This window comes from Capsicum annuum, chromosome 11 (genome assembly GCF_002878395.1).
Source record: "Capsicum annuum cultivar UCD-10X-F1 chromosome 11, UCD10Xv1.1, whole genome shotgun sequence".
In the NCBI taxonomy this organism is placed as follows: Eukaryota; Viridiplantae; Streptophyta; class Magnoliopsida; order Solanales; family Solanaceae; genus Capsicum; species Capsicum annuum.
Genome location: NC_061121.1, coordinates 53,465,829 through 53,472,025, shown reverse-complemented (window position 1 = coordinate 53,472,025; position 6,197 = coordinate 53,465,829). Strand labels below are relative to the sequence as shown.

Genomic DNA, 6,197 nt, shown 5'->3' with positions numbered 1-6,197 from the left:
TTTTACATCCCTCAACAACAATTTGTCTAAACAAAGCATAACATTTGGAAAATGCTAATCTTCTTTTTGTTGATTGGTTTTGCCTTTTGGTGGCAAAAGTTATGGTTCATTGGGTGTTGAAGCACACTATAATTGGGTCAAGAAACATCTGGAATAGTCAAAGTTACTTTCCTAGTTATTGCATAGACTCTTCATTTTCATGAAAGCATACTTATGCCTATTTAATTATCTTATCTTAAAGTATTCCTGCATTTGTAGTGCTTATAAGAGAGAAGAAAAACATGTCGTATTTCGGTAATTGACTTCATCTTTTCAATTATCGCCATATTAGGGCAGGAGCAGGTGAAGCAAATCCGTGGCCTAAGGTCAAAATTAAATAAAGGTCTTACGTTTTTTTAAAAAAAAATAATTATTTTTATAAAGTCTATTTTTAAAATTATATGATCAATTTCTTCTAATAATTTTTTTAATTAATAATATAGTCAATGCATTAATTTCTTGACACATAGTATTCTGGACTAAATATATTAAATTCCATCTAAATTTTTTATATGAAAAATTTATTTTTTCTATAAAAAAGTATTCAATATATATATTTTTAAATTTATAATGAATTATTACTAAAAAAAAAAATAAGGTCCTCAAATTTTGGGGGCCTTAGGCGGCCGCCTTTTTGCTCAAAGGGTTGAGCCGCCCCAGTAGTAGGGTGGGCTGTCTCAATGTGGACCCAGAAATTTGGTGAAGGATGTGTAATTTTTCTTCTCAATTGAGTTAAGGACGCGTAAAATTAAAATACATTAATAATAGCTAATAAATAGTAACTTTGTACACCACATAATTTTTCTACTAAAGATATGCAACGGACCACCCTTCACCTAAGGCAACTCAGCCCATGGGCATTCTACATTACAACTTCTTTCCGATTCTGCTAATATAAAATATTTTGCGCACGGAGGTATCTTTTGATATCGACTTAAAATCACAATTCAACTTTATATGCAATGAGTCTGAGTATGAGCTTGTCTGGTTTTAAGACTAGATGTGAGAACTTTCTAAAATAAATTGATGTTTATGTTGCATTATTAATAATTTTTATAGAATCTCAACAATTTAGCACTTAATTATATAAAATTTTGATTGCTTTTATATTTACATGAAATCTCAGTTTTCATTCATTGTCGCGATATATATTTAAGACTCGCAATATATTACCATCTCATACATAAGTACGAATACATAACTCTTATGTGATAAAGTCACAGAGATACTTTCAGATACATAAGTCTTATATATCAGTACCACAAAAAACATTTTGATACATGATTTTTTCTTATAGATTTTCAATCAAATACATCTTTCTTATGTATCTGAAACCTAATATTAGTAAGATGTATAACTTTTGTACATTTGGTGAAGAATCGTGTGAGGTATCTTCTTATCATTTTCTATTAAATATATCATTCTTATGTATCTCCGAACTCTCTTCACATACACGTCGTTCTTATGTATCTTCAATAACATCATCATCTTCAACCTCCCTTGACGAATCTCCAAACTTTAAAATTCCTCATGGCTTGAATTGTCTTGTACACTATCATGGATTCGAGATGTGATGGTGGAGGACGTCATCATCATGTTCAACCTCCATTGATGAATCTCTAAATTCCCTTTATTTGTACTTTTTTAGCAGATCCCATGATGTATCTTCATTCCGATACATATTTAACAATGACTTTTCCATGGGTTTAACAAAGCTTCACTGAAAATTAATCGGAGCAATGGAGATAGCAATGACACCGCGACTCTATTTCAATTCGTTTTTAATGGAGTTGAAAGAGTAGTAATTGGGTTCAACGGTGATGGAAATGTTTCATCGGTGGGTGGTGGCCGGCGGAAGAGTGGGTCGGATGGAGGTGTTCCGCCAGTGGGTTTAACTCTGTTGCATGCCTGTCTTCTTCCAGGAAAACTGCACTTTAAAGTGAAAATATCCAATAACGTTATGTATAGAGAAAGTGAGTTAAAATTTTTGTAATTACTTTGTAGATGTGGGATTTTAAGTAATATTAAAAAGGTGTAGTGTTAAGTAATTTTTTTTATTTTTAAATAATGCTCACATATTGTATGTATACTAGATGGTAGACCCAATATTAAATGTTTCTAATATTGTATGGGAAAATTATATATATCATAGCAAAAGCAAATGAGTTTATCTCATTAGGAGTCTCACAAGTGACATCATTCTCCAAATTGTAAGACATGTTGCAACAAAGAGTACATTTTTGAACAGTAAATAAGCTAAAGATCTAGTATGTACTGAAAATCACTTTTCAACAACAAAGAACGATAAGGTGAGCCAGGCAAGCAAAGTTTGAAACAAAGAGAGAGCCCAAGTCAAAAAAATGAATGAACTATCAACATCAGTAAGCAATATAGCAGGGACTTCGCCCTCGTCATGAGCAGATCCTGCAAGTTTTCTCTGCATATTGCTCTCAGTTCATGTTTTACCAGTCGGAATTGAAGATCGTAGTACCTAATTGTATGCAAAGAAAACAACTTTGCAAGGAAAGACCTGTAGTTGTAAAGGAAACTAATGCTCAAAAACTTATAGGCTTCAGACATCTCTACCTGCTTTTTAAAAAGGTCATTAATAAATCTAAAAAACAAACTACATAAATAATCTACGTAATCTAAATTTCTTAGGAAATAAAATGCACTTAAATGGTAAATTGAATAAATAACCTTTATTTAAAAACTTGGTTGGGAAAAGAACATGTTTTTTTGGTGAAAACTACATGATTGATTCCAGCTGAAGGAAGCAGATCCAAGAAGAGGCCATTTTCCCTAGTGAGAAGGAAGTCTGCATAAGTTATTTTTAACAATCATTAGGTTATCATACTTAAAGCTAAACAAAACAGAAACAAAATACCAAAAAAAATATGACAGAACAACCAATGATCAGGAAGCAAGACAAATGAAGTCACCATTTTTGCTAATGGAAAGCGCAAAAAGAAATGGTTAATATAAATTTAGAAACACTTACGAATATCTAGTATCAGTGTATCACCAACCCTCCCGGTGTATGTAACCTGCTGACGCGTTTTCCTCATATCGGTAGTCATTTGCAATGGATTTGTTCGTCTAAGAGTTGCAACTACACCGAAAACCATATCCATTCTCTTGTAAGGGTGACACCAATGTCCAGTGGAAAATGCCCTGGAGACACCATTGGTATTATTGATGTATCCAAGTAGTGCTCAATTGGCTGCACTGGTCGATCTCCATAAAGATCTCTTTGTATTGCCTCCACCATACACCTCTCGACATGTTTAATGTGTGTCCTGAGCTCTCGTTCAAGGAGCTCACCAGCCAGCTCCAATCTCTTGTTTCGAAAATCATCTCTGTTCTCAATCTTTCTGCAACCAATGAAAGAGTCCAAGAGACATTTTACCATATAGCTCAGCTGAAAAAATGCCTAGACAGCAACAACAGGAGAAACCCAATTGGTGAGAGAGAAAAACCATTTCTCTATGCCCGAAACAACTAAAAAAATAGAAATTACAACGAAAAGAAATGGCTTATCAGCAATTAACTGATTGAAGAAATCCATAACTTTCTTTACACCCGAAGAACCTGCTTTTTTTTATTTACCATCTAAATAATGCAACTATAATATCTAAAAGCATTCCTAAAAAATAAAAACCCCAAAAATTTAGAAAGAATGTCAAAATTAAAATTCGAAACAGTCGGTACTGAACAACACTTTTCTGTCAAATTACCTCCAGTATAGAATTTAGAAGACGCTACATATTCCCTGGCGGCGGTATTTATTGTATGTTGCCATTAGAGGCATTTCAGCAACTGTTACCCCATGGATCCTGCATAAGTACAAAATTCTGATTCAGAAAAAAATTCAGTATGATATAAAAAATTCTGATTTTAGTGACAATTTATGTTAATCAATGATCGAGGTATATGGTAACAAAGTCTAAGTAAATTATTACTTTTTTGGGCGTTCAAATATAGTAATTGTAGTGACTGAATAGTCATAGTTTAGAAATTGATATTGTCGGCGATGCTGAAAGCATTTTTCTTCTAAGCATCTTTGGTAACAGACATGAACATATGCATCTGATACTTGATGAATTCAAATTGAAAATCACAAAGTAAGAAACCAAAACAGAGAATACAAACACAAATCAAAAGATTACGTCAAGATGGAACTGTGAAATTGAAATGGCAAGCTGAAGATGTCATGTTAAAGTACTTTTATCCTGTTTGAATATCGGTTTAATTTATAGCTATAACGTGCATCTGAGGATAACATTTAACTAAAATCAGATCTAACACGTTGACATTAAGAAAAAATATGGGATAGGAAAGTGTTCTTTTTCGCTTGGCTAACAACATAAGGAGCCATTTTATAAGTAAAAACTTTTATTATGCTAAGTATAAAGCAATTGATGTTCTGTACATAAACAATAATACATATGTTCTACTCCTACACTAAAGAGAAATCAATTTAGTTCAAGAGAGAAATACAATTTCTTCATTCCATGATTCTATAAATATTGGGAAAAAACGAGATTGATGGCAGAGTTACCAAGTACCTACAAACTCATTTGTTCGACAACAATCTTAGTGAGGTAATTAACCAAAAAAAGAATATGAAAATAACATGATCTTAGGAGTTTATTTTTCATCATTTTCTTGTGTTATGTTAGATTACAAGAAACTTTGGTGTGATTGTTACTCATTTCGTCATTTAGGTAACAAAGCATGGAAAAAACACGTTCTTAGAATTCCTACTTTTCATCTTTTTCTCGTGTTGTCATCTTGTGTTGTTGGTCATGCGGATGGCTTACAAGGTTGTTGATTTTATCTATTCACAATGTTATAAATTTTAAAGTATCTGCTACCTCTCTTAATAGATAGTTACCATATATGCATATAGACAAAAAATTGATTCTCTTTTTCAAAGTGTTGAAGCCGAAAAAAAGAAGCATTTTTCACATAGCGACCGTCATAATATTTCAAATTCCTCTTCTTCACCTTATAATTTGTCCAATTAAAAAACAACATTCTTAATTTCAGTGACTATCACAACTCTTCATCTCACTAAGAATATTTCAAATAACCATCAATTTCTCAAGCAGCTTGATTGGAAAATAACCATCAATTTCTCAAGCAGCATGGTTAGAGAATTTTCACAAACAACTAGAGAGCAAAAATTGAATCAAGTAAAAAATTCACAGAAATAGCATGCTTGTTTTCCCCCAAATTAACAACATTCAAACAATCAACTTATAAATACAAGTAAAAAAAACTCCACGATTTAAAACATAAACATAGAAAATGAAGAATGACCCACAAAGTTTTCAGCCGTAAGCCGCACAAAGAAACGAACCTCTTACTGAATAAACTGAAATTCAACTTAAAGGAATCATAATTAAGCAAATGAAGAGGCTCATATATCCAACTGTTCAAATTAATTACTCACCAAAAGCACATGAGGAGTTGAAATTTGAAACAGTAGAACTCACTATGCAAATCTTGTTGCTGATGTTGAGTTCCTAATGCTCTAGCTTGATTCTCAAACTCCCAAATTAAGCTGAGATGCAGACAGTTGCAGGAAAATCATTCCAATGAAAAAGCGTAGAAAAGCTTGAAGAAGAAGTGGTAAGGAAAATGGATAAACAATAAAAGTGGCGGTGGAAACAATGGACAAAAAATTCAACGAAAAGACTAAAATATCCCTGGGCAAGCATGTCGATGAAGACGTGCTTGCTTCACCACATTTCTAAATAGTAGTAATACATTTTTTTATAAAGCCTTATCGCAGACACCACGTGATTCAGTGCGTTGCACACTGTTTATGTTAAATCCTTTTGTATTATCTTCTCCGCGTAAAGAATGAACTACTTTTATTTTTAATTTATTTAAAACAAATAATTTTATTTTTTTCGTAATACTTTAATTTTAATTTTTTATATGACAGATTTAGAACCACAAGATTAAAGAAAATTTTGGTATATTTGACAGAATTTTAATTTAAGGTTATAAGATTTAAAATTTTTTTTATTTTCTTAAATTTTGTGTCAAGTCAAAGTAGGTCATTCTTTTTGAAACGGAGCGAGTAATATTTTTTTTGGGGGGAAATGGACCGCCTATCAATATGCAATATATATATATATATATAT

The 6,197-nt window shown here is 32.1% G+C and overlaps 1 long non-coding RNA gene across 6 annotated transcripts; it reads right to left on the bottom strand.

Annotated features, from left to right (window-relative positions):
* Window positions 1-1,316: 1,316 nt before the first annotated feature.
* On the bottom strand, window positions 1,317-5,798 carry LOC107848431. Of its 6 annotated transcripts, none has more exons than XR_001668014.2 (5): window positions 5,498-5,798; window positions 3,777-3,875; window positions 3,041-3,472; window positions 2,740-2,857; window positions 1,317-1,966 (listed from the first exon to the last, which is right to left on the bottom strand). It is a non-coding gene; the product is annotated as an uncharacterized LOC107848431 (long non-coding RNA). The 6 variants fall into 6 exon arrangements; XR_007046630.1 differs by having other exon boundaries at window positions 1,317-1,971; window positions 3,041-3,413; window positions 5,498-5,796; XR_007046629.1 differs by having other exon boundaries at window positions 3,041-3,413; window positions 5,498-5,796.
* Between the last annotated feature and the right edge of the window lie 399 nt (window positions 5,799-6,197).